Raw genomic sequence first — 13,684 nt, forward strand, 5'->3', positions numbered from 1 at the left:
ATGAATTAACTTATGCAAAGCACTTAGAATAATGTTCAACATGCATAAAATAAACTGTTTATTGGTTATTCTTATCATTAATGCCATTGACCTATTCTCTGATATTAGAATTTCCAAAAGAAAAAAATTATACAGCTTGCTATTTTGTTTTAAAAGAAAATGAAAATAATGGGAAAATTATAAATTGATTTTAGAAAAAATGACTTTATAATTTTTCCATCATCAGAATTCAAAATTAAGTTTATTATTGTCTCTACAAGGATATCAATTATTGTCCCTTCTGCACACTTTACCAAGGAGTACTAATGCCTCCATGGAACATTATGTATTTAGAATAAAGTTACTAGCCATCTATTCAGGCAAAGAGATAAAGAAAGATTTGCAGTGCTAAAATTGGGCAAGTTGAACAAAAGACCATTCACACAAGTAGGAAAAAAAGAAAGTAAAATCAACTAACAGTAGAACAAGAAACAGAAGAAAGCTAGGATTAGTGCATACAGAAGATCCATGGTCTGAATTTGTGATCATCTGTGCCAAAAAGACATTAAAGAGCAAAACTAATTTGGGCCTAAGACTAATCAGTAAGTAAAACTCATTAGTGGAAGTCCTTTCCCTGTTTCTGAATACCACATGGAGCCAGTGGAGGAGCAGAAGCTCTCAGGAAATAGACTGTTAACCCCTGCTTGAGAAATGTGTCAGTGGGCCCCCTGTACTGGAGCAGGATGAGACTGTAGGGTTTGTGTGTCCCTGCATTCATGTTCTGTGATCCTGTGACTCTGAGAAATACTAAGTTCAGGTGCATTTTCCTTCATATGCCATAAATTTCACTTAGGCCCATTTATTTTGGAATCTATACTTTACAAAACCATTTTTGTAGAGCTATACTTTACAAGAATCATTGTATTACAGAGATGTATATGTACCCATGTTTATGCAGCACAACTTGCAATAGCTAGATTTTTTTTTTTTTTTTTTTTTGAGTCAGAGTCTCACTATGCAGTTCATTCTGACCTTGGGCTCACTTTGTATCCCAGGCTGGTCTCAGACTTGTTGGTGATTGTCCTGCATCAGCTTCCCAAGTGCTAGTATTATAGAAGTAAGCCACCATGCCCTACTTTAATAGCTAGATTTTAGAAATAGCACGTGTCCATCAACAGATGAATGAATAAAGAAAACAGAGAGTACTACTGTACCACAAAGAAAGATAAACTCGAGGCATTTATAGGAAAATGGATGCAACTTGAGAACATAATGTTAAACGAAATGTCAGACACACAAGCTTTAAACATTGGATGTTTTCTCATGCAGAAATTCAAGTGTATATAATATATAGAGAAAAATAAAGTAGAAGATAGAAAAATAGAAAATAGGGAGATGTTCAAATTGTTCCCCAAATTATCTTTTCCATTATTTCAAAAATATTTTAAGATGCATGCTAATTTGATTCATTTATACTAGTCTTTTTGATCATTGAAAAGAAAGTTTCATCCTTTTATTTATGTGTTTCTTCTTTGTAAGGGTTGTTTTTCCTCTATGACTTTTCCATGATATATTAATCATCATTTTTCTCTATTTTGTTATGAAGTTTTGTTTTATTTTTCCGTAGAAGTAAGAATCTTTTTATCTGTATTAATATTCACTTGTGTTACATTAAAAGGCAAAAAACTGCCTTTTTCATCATGTCAGCTTGTGAGGAATAGCAAAATATTTTTCTTCCTTGTTGTGAGGAAAAGTGTTTTTCTTCTCCCTCTCCCCAAGTAAACAGAGAACAGATGAAAAGCATTAAACATATTCTTGGCAGCTGAAAGGAACATGTACTTGGATTATCAAATGATGTCTAAGCTAAACTATAATAAATCTGGTTGGCTACAACATCACTGATTGCTAGGGAGGAATGCTCCAGTCATTCAACAAATTCTGTTTCCCATGCAGTTGTAAAGTTCGTGCAGTGAGAACCCCTTGTTTAAGTAGCTTTTCCGATTGCTGGTTGGATAAGCATGTTAGAAGGTTTTGAAGCTGATGCCACATAATCTCCCAAACTTTAGTGCATTGTAAAAACCAAGAGAAGAAAACGCTATGTGAGAGGCTTTGATGAAGTGCGGTGAGCTTATATTCTTAAAGACTGTTCAAAGGCTTACTTGACCTTGGGAATTAGAGTTGACCTGAAATCACCAATCAACTTAGCTCACATTTATTTAGTGATTTAGTTTATAAAAAAAAAAAAAAAGAATGCTTGTACATAATCAATAGGACTCTCTAATAAGAGCAATATGGAAACTCTGGTTTTCACAATTAAAAATGGTGACTTTGGTTATGGAAATTATTTTCACAACTATAGTGAATTCTAGACTCTCTCTGGATAACATTTCTTCTGTGATGGTTTTCCTTGTTTCTTACAAGGCAGTTTGAATGGAAAACAAAACTGAAAAGGACAAAAAAAATTTATGTGTAAGCTGAAGGGCGAATGGAAGTGCAGTGTTTAAGGTTAATGAAAAATGTTGGGGTAAGAAGGTTGATGAGAAGGGAGGGAGCACAGGAGTACAGCACTGGCTGAGAAACCAGACCTCACTAGGAGCAGCCAGGCTAACTTGGGAAACCTCTGCAGTGTTTGTTAATACGAAGTTTGGAGACATAGGGCCTGAATTATGAGCAGTGAATAACATCATAAACGTAGCAATTCTCAAATGCCAAACCCTTGTGAAACGCAGTTGGATGGAGAAACGCTGGAGCTTTTAAAAGCTCCCTTTCACTTTCAAAGTTTTTTAACTTCATGCAGAACTAATTTTATACACTGTTCATTTGATTTGAAAATGCCAGCGTCTGGGGTATCATTAAAGAGCATTATTGAGGGAGCCACTCTTGGCAAGGCTTGATCTTGCTTAAATCCTTAGTTTTTATGTCCCTGCAGAGTTGTTGAGGAGGAGAAAGTGTGCTTTGATTTACTCAAAGCCACTCCTCCACATTGTCCTTGAGCAGCTAACTATCCTTTTCCTGAGAGCTTCTTCTCTTTGGCCAGCAGAGGCACTAGTTGGGCCATGGGCCTCCATTACTTAAGAAACAGACATAAATAGATTGTGAAAGTTCTACCCAACTATCCTATGACCAAAGCCTCCTGGAATTTCTTTGATTTCTAGTTGACATAAATTAGAATTACACAGGCGTGAAGATCAGAGAGGCCGCTGGAGGAGGAGAGCTGCCTCTGTGTGATCCTATTGATTATCTAGCTGCCTTTAGGCCAAGGGGCCTCAGTGGAGGCTATTATTGATCCACACCATGAAAATAATTGAATTAATTCATTTCTCATCAAATTGCTCTTGCCAAGACCTTCCTCCTTACCCGCTCCAATTCCCAAAGTTCTTAGGCGAAGAGTAAAATAGATGATTTATTTTAATAAATATTAGTAGCTATATTCTTGAAGATATAAGAAATCCTGGTTTTCAGTTGGACTTCCTCATTTAAATGGTAGTGATATTTTTATTTAATCAAACCGGTGGGAAGCTAACAAAGAAAGCAAGTAATACAAAGCAATCAGTTCTTTCAATTCAGAAATCTGCTTTACAACCTTAAAAGAGCGAGGGCCAAGTTTTTTACACCCCATTTAATGTAAAAATATTCAGGAAAATTTGACTACTGCATTTTTAGGAAATAATTATGGTAAGAGAAAGCTTCAACAACTTAAATATTTCTGTGGGGAAAATGGAGTTTTTATCTGCTTATTTAGGAATTGTGAGCAGGAAAGCCCTATGGGGAAAATAATACAAGACTCTGTAACTAACATTCTGAACTGACTGGAAAAATCAGTTTAAGGGAAAAATAATTTGTGGGTCACTGTGTCCAGGACTGTTTGGGTAGCAATTGAGCCATGAAACAAAAGTGTATAACTGCAGGGACGCCCCTCCTCCCTGCCACAATGCACAGCTGTTTTCAGATTGCCCTTAGCTAAAAGTTAAGCTTTAAAATTAATGCCATATCAAAGAAAATAAAGTGGAAAAAAGTGAAAAGAAAACATTTCGCCCTAATAATGCAGAAGTGGTCTAACTGTATTAGACTGTGCAGTCTTCCGCTGTGACTGACATAACCCACCATGCCATGTAGGCCCCAAAAAAGAGAGTATTGAAAAATGGCGAGAGTATAGCTGGGGCTCTAAAATCTGAACTTAAGGCCTTCACTTGTGGCATCAGCATCTTGTTCCTTTTGCTGATAAAACAGTTTCTCCAGGTGATTTTCACCTAGGAGCACCTCAAAACACATTTTTACAACCCTCTCCTGATTATTCCTCGTAATTGAAACAGGAAAAAGCACATCAGCTGTAATTCAGAGGTTACCTCTCACCCTCGTTTTATCTAGGCATACCCATTTCCTCTTATTCTAACCCTGTTCATCTGAACTGCTAAGCAGTAATTGAAACAACTTTATGTATTGAAATATTAAACTAAGAAACAGTGGTGTAAAGCTTTATGAGAGAGGTTAAATTGGTGAGCACAATGTTAAATTGCTAAGTTTTCAAATTTCAGATTACTTAATCACTAAAAGCCTATATTCACCTAAAGTCTTCTGAAAAATGGGAATAATATTTTCTCTAGAGGGTGTTACAAGTTTAAATAAAATACAGTATTGCAATAAAGCACATAGCCCAGAGTTAGGCACCTTATAAGTACTCAAGAATTGTTTACTTCTATTATCATTATTTCCACTATTTATTTATGTATACACACTTTCTTTGGAATTCTACCTGATATACCAAGTCCTTGCCTCTAGCAAGGTTTCTGTGAGTGTAAATTCACATATTTAGATCTTAGAAAAACTAGCTTCCTGAGACTTGGGCAGGAATCTTTAAATGGGGAAGAACTTGTTCTGTCAAACAACTAGTCAATGCCCAGGCTGAGATCTGTTTGGTTTGTTTCTTCAGGAAAACAGACCTCTTTGTAAACTTAAGGAAATGTGCTATAATAGCCGCTTGTGTTTTGTTTGCCTCCATTGTGTGATTGGTGTATAATGAAGTTGTTTGTTGCATGATTACTTGATTGGTTTTATAAAGAGGTGGAAGGAGAGAGCTTACTATTACTCCAAATACTGTAGGATGAATAGAATTCTATGTTGAAATGTACCTGAAGATTGCTTTACAATAAATAGTATCCTTGGGTTTTTGATTTGGATTAAGTAGTAATATGAAAGGACTAAATTATAGGATCACAGTATCTTTTAAATTTAGAAATAGAAGAGATAACTGTAATTGCCTAACATGAGTCAGATTAAATCCCAGAACTCCTAAACACCTGTCCAAGAATAACCAAGGATGACCTTCAAGGACTCAGCAGACTAAAGGACTCCTGCAGGTTGGGAATGGTACACAGCAGGTTGTCAGGTCTGCTATGCCATATCCAGTGAACATGCTCTTCCTCTTTGTACATAGTTTTTCAGTGAAAACCTAAACCGTTTATCCCCTACATCTATCAGGTGTTTGCTTCATTAGTTTAATGTTTACTGAATGGCTAAATATGCTTCAGTTACTGTAATAGGTGACAGGTCAGTAAAAACAGTGAACAAATATATTTGTTTTTCAAGGACCCTCTAGCCAAAGAGCAAACAAGCAAACAGGCAACTAGAATGCTGTAAAATTGCCAATTAATGTTTTTTTTTTAAAGAACATTCAAAATTTATATTTCTTCTGAACAAACTTTCACTTTGATCTCAAATCAACTCTCAGCTATGGCCCTCTACAGTCCTCCCCCCGCCCTTCTAACCTAGTATTAAATTTCTAAAGATTTTCTGGAAACAGTTCTTATTTTCTCACTGCTCATTATAATCCAATCCCATGCACGATGCTGCTCTTTTTTAAGGTCAACAGTGACCTCTGTGTTACCAAATGCTATTTATTTGCTCCTGAGTTAGGGACAAAACACTCTATCTCTTGGCAGCTAGCTGCGTCCTTATGGTAACCATTCTCCCTTTGTGAAAACACTTTTCTCTTGTTTTCCATACCACTACACCACTGGTTTTTCCTCTTATGTATCCCTGTCCCCGCTTTTTGCCTCTCTATGCCTCCATTCCCTCATGTGTAAAACAGAAATGATAGCATGAACTGTGTAGGTTATTAGGCCCCTCCTAATTTGTGTAAACTTCCTTATAGCATGTATATAATGAATACAAGCTTACTTGTTATTGTGGTTATTTCCTATCATTCTCATTCTCCTCATTAGAATTCAAACACTATGTTATTTTAATACTACCTGCTAGATTGCTACATAGATATGTACTAGATGGTGGAAAAATCAGTGGATAGATGGATGGATGGATGGCTACATAGATTAGGTTTTATTTCTCACCTGCATTCTCCTCAATGAGAACATTTTGATTTTTGTTGCTTTGCATATTTGAAATCTATAGTTTTGATTTACTGAAGTATTTGGATAAAAGTTTGAAAATCATTAAGCCCCATTGCCTCCTAATGATTTGATAGATTGTAAAAAGTGTGTAAACAGAAGAAATTAAGTAAATCAGCAAATAAGAAAGTCACCACTTCGGGTTTAATACGCTTCCTGTAATTCAGGAATCTGAAGGCCTGTGGGGTGTAGAACAACCAGGCAGAGCTCAGGAATGAGCTGAGTGGCTGGGCTTGCTGTCTTTCAGAGCACAACCCTGAAACTCTGATTTGTATGTAGTTCCTCTTCTGGAGGTGGAGGGACACTTTTTTTTCATGGTTTTCTTAATCTAAAGATTTACTGACTCATGCCAAATAAATTCTTGCTGATAATAAATTTGTTTTAGAAAACAGGTCAGATCCACAAACCCTACCTGATGGAAACTACAATTTTAGAAAGACACTTTTTTCATCAGATGCCAGTTGGTGATTAGTGTTACTCTAAACTTTATGTAATAAAAACTGAAGTCAAGAAACCATTTGGCACAAAAGAAAACACTTTTTAGTTTAGATAGAGAGTTTTCCCCCTCGATTATGCTTTTCACATTAACTTAAAGACTTTAATTTAGAAACACCCAGATGTGTTCCATAAATACATTGTACCTACCCCTGTGACTACATTAATTATCTTATTAGGGCCCAGTTTTTCAAATAGCTGATCTTTTACTGAACCATTTAGAGCACTACAGATGATTCTTCTAAGTAGCTTTTTCCAACCCTGTGTCCCACATACATCCATTTTGGTTTTTATCTTACTGCATGTGCAAACATACAGATTTGAGCAATGAAGTCCACAACTAGCAGTTTGTAGCTCAGAATAACCAACAAAAGACTGGGTACCTGAAGCATGCACTTGACTTGAAACCTCTTTCTTGATGGAGGATTGCTCGGAGATACAGCGAATGAAAATGTCATTAATTTTTTTCTCTGACAGTCTAGTTGTGGGGCTTCTGTCACACTAATGTCTACTTAGAGGCTTTGGGTTAGCAAGCCCCAATTCTCACTTAACACTGCAGGCGTTTCTGTGATCCTCATCCTCCCAGGTTCTTTGCTGCTTTCTCACTGTGCTAATTCAAGTGTATAGAAGCAGTGCTAGTGTTAACAGGCAACCTACATTTCATGAAAAAGAGACAGCATGAAGCTAGGCCTGTTGTGATATTGACAGTGCATAGCACTTTCAATCATTGCAGATTCTGAAATGGAATGACTGCATTTGACAAAGTTGACTGAATTTATGAGCCTGCCTCAGTCAGGTTCATTGCATTCTCTGTATCTGTCTCTTTCTGTGCTTTGGAATTTTTAGATGTGCCACCCAAGACTAGTATTTCTCATCTCTATGAAAAAAATCCTTAAAGATCTCAGGCTATGAATATGAGGTTCATATATGAAGCGTGGTACATGATGGGTGTCCTATAATCACTGGCTTCCATATTTAACAGATGACTTTTAGGCTCCAATGATACGCTATGTTTTTCTTCTTAAAACTGTGTTAAATACTTAGTACTGCCGTTTCCTACATAATAGTAAGGACCAATTCCATAGAAGAACTAAGTTGAGAGGAGTCTTCCTCTCTCATTAGCTGTTGGGAAAGTCATATGGCCTACTCCTTTGGCAGTACCAAACTAGCTATCTAAGATGACATATTGTAAAAGAACAATGTGTTTTACCACATTCAAGGAAAAAAATTCTTATTTCAGACAGTGAGTAATATTTTTTTAAAGATGGACTAATAAGCTGTTAAAGTAACAGTTTTTTTCCTCCAGAACTGCTGACTCAGAATTTAATATAAAGGGCATAATCACGTGTTAGTTTAATCTTAATTTAGTTGTTGTCTTCAGACACTGGTGGTAGGAATCACTTGTACCTTCTAGGACAATTTCAGTCAGTGTAGAGTCAATAGGTCTCAACTTAAATTGTGTATGTGAATTTTCTGGGAGCTTTCTTTCTTTTTTTTTTTACCGGTACCAGGGATCGAACACACAACCACGTGCTTGCAAGGCAGGTGCTTACGCCGCTGAGCTAAATCCCCAACCCCTTTTTTTTTGGGGGGGGTGCTTTCAAAAACACTGATGCCTGGGTCCCTCTGATATACCAAGATTCTTAATTATCTGGGATACAGTTCAATAATTGGGACATGTAAAAAGCTCTCCAGGTGATTTTAATGAACGGGATGACATTCATCACATTTTTGTGGTACTCTTGATTGCAAACACAGTTTAATTCATCCTACATCACTACACATATCACAGATTTGCTGTATATGCATTAACGTGGGGTGTCACACGTATATAGCCAAAGATACCTCAGTAATGAAACATTCCAGGAGCTCAGTGTGAAAGCTCAAGGTTAAATACCTAGTAATGAAAAGGAGGAGAGGAAGGAGAAGAAAGAAGAAGAAAAAGAAAGGATGGGAAAGAGAAAGGGAGCAGGATACTAAGCTAGGAAGCCAGGACTTACTCCTGAAGAGAAAGAGACGAAACATGTATAGGTGGCACCAGATTCCGGGTTTCCTGCTTTAGCTGTAAGGAAACCACAACAGAATGTGTTATGTCACCCAAACAGACATGTAAAGTATCCTACCACAAAAGGTTTGGGGGAATAGAATCGTAAAAGATGATACAGGCACACAGAGTGCTGGTGCAAGTCTTTGGCAATGGAAGGTTCTAGAAAAATTTATGTGTCCCCTTTTATTCTTTTCTTAATGTGTCATTTAAAATATTTAAACTTGACTTTGTTGACTCGTCTTATTTACATGCAAATTTGGAACGGTGCTAAGCTTTCCATTCCTCCTGTTTTATCCTTTTCGGTTTGTGCTGTCTCTGAGCCTATGGGCAGTAGCTGAAAGAGTAGCAGGGTTTATCTGAATATGCATTTTCCACAGAGACTTTTGCTGGCACCTAGTAAACATCAGGTTCCACAGTTTTCCAAGATCCGTGAAACAGAGAGAAGCAGACTGCAGAGACAACACTCTGCCTCTGGACTGCCACAACTCAGCCCCTGGGCTGTTAGTGCTGATGACATTGCCCAGCGAGTCTGTGAAGAACGTCAGACCAGTTTCAGGGCCAGAGCCTGAAATTAGAAGGCAAGAGCTGAGTATGTGATTTGCAACCCTTTCACAGACGCACTGTGGACATCTTACTTTTCCCACCTGCAGAGAGGAATCCACTTTTTTGTTCCTCTCCTCCTTTGGAGCAGAGCTATTTGAAACTACAACTTATTTCACTTACACTCTTGCATGAGGCAGGAGAGACACTGCATATGATACAAAGATAAGGACTTAGTTTTTCTATACTAGCTCATAAACTGCTTTCCTTTTTTCTCTGCATAATATGTACGTTTAATGTACATGGTATATAGACTGACATTGTCTTTCAGAAGTTCACTTAATGATTCACACCTGTAATCTCAGCACTTAGGAGGCTGAGGCAGGAGAATCCTGAGAGTTTGAAACCAGTTTGACCTGCATACGGAGTTCAAGGTCAGTCTAAATTACATAGTATGAATCTGTCTAATGGGCAAGGGGGAGAGGAGAAGTCCACTTAAATATCATTTCTTTTGGAAATTCCTTTCCTATACTCCTGGCAAACCTTAGGCACCTCTTATGGGCTTCCTTCCATGACAACATACAGTTCTCTCAAAGCATTAGCCTTTGGTATTGCTACCACACTGTCCATCTTCCCAGCTGGGCTGTAAACTCCAAGAGGGTAGAGCCCATATTTGTTTTGCAGACTGTACTGCCTCAGAATGTGATACCTGCTGGGAAAGAGATGGAAAAGAAAGAAATGCTAGCTTCTGACAAAAGGCCCCATGTTAGTCCTACAGTTCATCATGTTTCCGTCATGCTTCAAAGTTGCATGCTGCCACAATTCCACAACAGGATACTCAGCAAGCCGAATGCCACCCATTAGCATTTGCATTTCCTCAGTGGAGCCATTTTGAAAAGATTGTCAAGGACTTGGAAATGTATTTATATGCCAACTGTAGTTACTTTTTAAATGTCACAAAATGAATGTCGGTAAACATTTTACCGAGCAAGTGATTTGCTAGCCCCTATTCTGACACTTCTTTACCATACTGTTTTAATGAGGTGCCAAGGAAGTGTGATTCAGTGCAGACAGTATTGTGTAGGATTCTGAGTTCAAGCCCTGGGTGCCAGTTACTAGCCCGGTTACCCTGTGATGTACCACTTCTGCCTGAGCTACAGTTCTGTATTACCAAGTATTAATTCTCAGAGGCCCGGAAAATAATGGAAGCTTACTGAATCTTATTTCATTCCCATCCACCCTATCCTTATCAGAATGGCAGCATATTTTTATTTTGCCTTATTGCTCATTAGGACAAAAAAGTGGTTTTTGTTTAACTATTTTACCCAAATAAACCATGCTGGTTTCATAATACATAAAATCCTGATAAAGTGTGCTTATCAGTGAGAGCATGAGGGAGTCTTAATTGGAGATTTCTCTTACTCCGGGGCTGTATTATTTGCTACCTGTTCTCCAGGACAGCAAATGCCAAGTGCCACAATAGAACTAACAACAATGGCAGAAAACAACAACAACATATAATTTGTATTTGCTCCAGGTGGAGGTGGAAGCCACATCAATTTCTGAAGTGCAAGAAAATGTAGAAGGCAACTCAGGAGACTCACAGACAGCTTTATCTCTGCCACCAGATAACTGTGACATCCAAAAGGATATTGAGTCACAGAATTTTCAGATCTTTTGTGAGTTTCCCCTATGTCTCTGACCATGAGCAAGTTGCTGATGTTGCAAACTAAAATAATAAAACCTCCAAATTACGTACAGTTTTGCAAAGTTTTGAAAACTGTCTCACATCTAGGACCATTAGCTAGTCTCTGTTTACATTCACCGTGTAGTGTGCCATTGATCTCCAATAAGGAGCGTTGCCATCCTTTAATGCAAAGTATAGCTTAGTTATGCCTTGCGTACTGCCTGACAGCCATGTGACCCAACAAAATTGCCAAACCATCATCATGAGCTGCTTTGTTCTTTCTATGAAAATATGTTGGGAGCTCCAAAGAAGGTATACCCAGGCAAAGAGGAAACCGGTGGTGTCAGATAAAAAGATAATGGCCCAAAATCATGATGAGTATGATCCTCAAAGGATTGAAGGAGTTAGGGGCTGCCAAAATGTCAAGGCTGTAGAGACTGATACCACAGTAGCTGGAATGATCTGGAGAAAAAGTGAACTTAGTCTGTAAAATTTCTGATATAATACTATTTGTTGCTTATTCATTTTTTCAATATATCCTCACTAAACAACTCCTATATTATCTAGCAAGTATTTATGGACTATGTACTAGGTGCAAGGTATGCTGTAGAGTACTAAAAATTTGGAAGTAAAATCTCCTGATTCTTGGAGCTTGTATTCTAATGGGGTTAAAAAAAAAAAAACAGATAATTTGTGTAGGACCGTAAAGAAACAAATGACTAAAATACTTATTGTTGTCAAGGACTTATAGTCGGGAAATAATGTAGGATGTTTTATTGTTGTTAGTTTAAAGTATCTTCATTTCTTGTTGGAAAACTTTCATTAAAGAATAAATGACCTCAAGTGATTTATTAAGTGTGGCATAATATATTCAGAAGTTATGTTTCTTATTTCTTCCTAACAAGAAATATATCCCATTTTATAATGAGAATTAAGAACTAAGAATCACATGCTGTAAATAGTTTCTTCCATAAATCGTATTTTAAAATATGATTAAAATAGTTTATCATAAATCATATTTTTTTTGAACAGCCAGTCTCATTGATGTGGTGATTCAGGCCTAGATTTACATTCATCTGGAACTTCCTGGAGAACGCATTGATAAGGAGATGAGAAAACTATGACACTCTAGATAAATTGGTGAAGCTGAATTTCTGAAATCCTCTCTCTCCTCATCCTTGTACTGCAGCAGCAGAAGCAGCAGCACCAGCAACAATATAATGAAACTATGGCGTGATTTACCTTAATTAGCACAACAATTTGCTTCACATTTTCAAAAAGTACTAATAGATGTTAACTCAAAATAGATTAAAATACCAGACAAATTGCTACTACCTTAAGAAAAGTTATAACAATTTTGAAAACGTAAATTATGGTTATACAGTCTTTGGAGGGAACTGTAAACCCAACCTTTCTTGTATTTTTGAAAAACCTGTGGCATATGCTTTTCTCCTTTTTAATCACAATAATTTCTTGAAATGACACTGCCGTGTATTTCCTTAGGAAGATGCACTGCAGTTTTCAATTTTCATGTGTAATACAAGAGTTGCCTGTGATAGGTTTAAGCAAGAAATTAAATACAAAATCCAGGGATTGTGGAAAAATGTTTTTAAACGTCTTTATCTTTCTGTTTCTTTTTTATGTTACATGTATTTTGAGTTGGAACAGAGAGTAGTTCTTCTCATTCTAGCAACTAGAGTTGAGCATGACAAAATGTCTGTAGAAATGTATATGTAGGCATAACTGTTTTAAATGAATTGGACTCTCCTGGTATCTTACCCTGAACTCCTTAGTACCAAAGCAGTTAAGGAGTCTCTACAAAGAGAAAGCAAGCATAATTTTACTTAGGAATAAGTGAATATAATTTTTATATTAAATTCATCATACCATGTCACCAGGAAAGATTATAAGTAAAAGAACCTTCCCTAGTGGGTGTATGTTATTTCTGCTGAATAACTTATACCTAACCAAGCTCTAAAAAAGAATGTATGCACTTTCCTCCTTGCTTTGATTTCTAGAATTTACACAGCATGGCTCACAAAAGTGTTGCTTACACTTTTTCATACAGCTGCACAAAACCAACTTATTGTCTCTTCTTATAACTTCTGAAAACCAGAAAATTAACATAGTGCCATCTTTATTCTCAACCACAAGTGTAACTTACTTTATGTAACGGGCATAGACAACATGAATTTTGGTGAATCAAAGGATATGTAAGGTACATTAGACGAGCTGACAGAATACATTAACTCTATACCATGAAAATTTTTACTAAAGTGAAAAATTATCCTCTAATATATAGACTTCATAAATTTCTGTCTTCGTATATCAAGTTTGCTTTAGGTGAACTTGTATGCCCCTTCTGAAAAATAGTCATCACTTAGAGATACATTCTATTTTTAAAATTTGCCTCTCCAAAACAAATTGCCTGTGGCCCTAAGTATAAAACTGTATAGACCCATGTGTAGCATGGAAAAGATGTACCGTAGAAAATAGCCCCTCTCTTGATAGTGAATGTAAATGCCTTCTCTT

General features: G+C 36.9%; 1 protein-coding gene and 1 long non-coding RNA gene across 2 annotated transcripts in view; one reads left to right on the top strand and one right to left on the bottom strand.

The window, feature by feature from the left end:
• LOC134473529 (uncharacterized) overlaps nt 1-13,684 on the top strand; it is a 149,925-nt gene that overhangs the window by 124,128 nt on the left and 12,113 nt on the right. The window lies entirely within an intron of this gene.
• LOC100723598 (tyrosine-protein kinase Fer) overlaps nt 1-13,684 on the bottom strand; it is a 449,398-nt gene that overhangs the window by 22,908 nt on the left and 412,806 nt on the right. The window lies entirely within an intron of this gene.

Source organism: Cavia porcellus, unplaced genomic scaffold (genome assembly GCF_034190915.1).
Source record: "Cavia porcellus strain 051 isolate PalLab524CR breed Dunkin Hartley unplaced genomic scaffold, mCavPor4.1 scaffold_27, whole genome shotgun sequence".
NCBI lineage: Eukaryota > Metazoa > Chordata > Mammalia > Rodentia > Caviidae > Cavia > Cavia porcellus.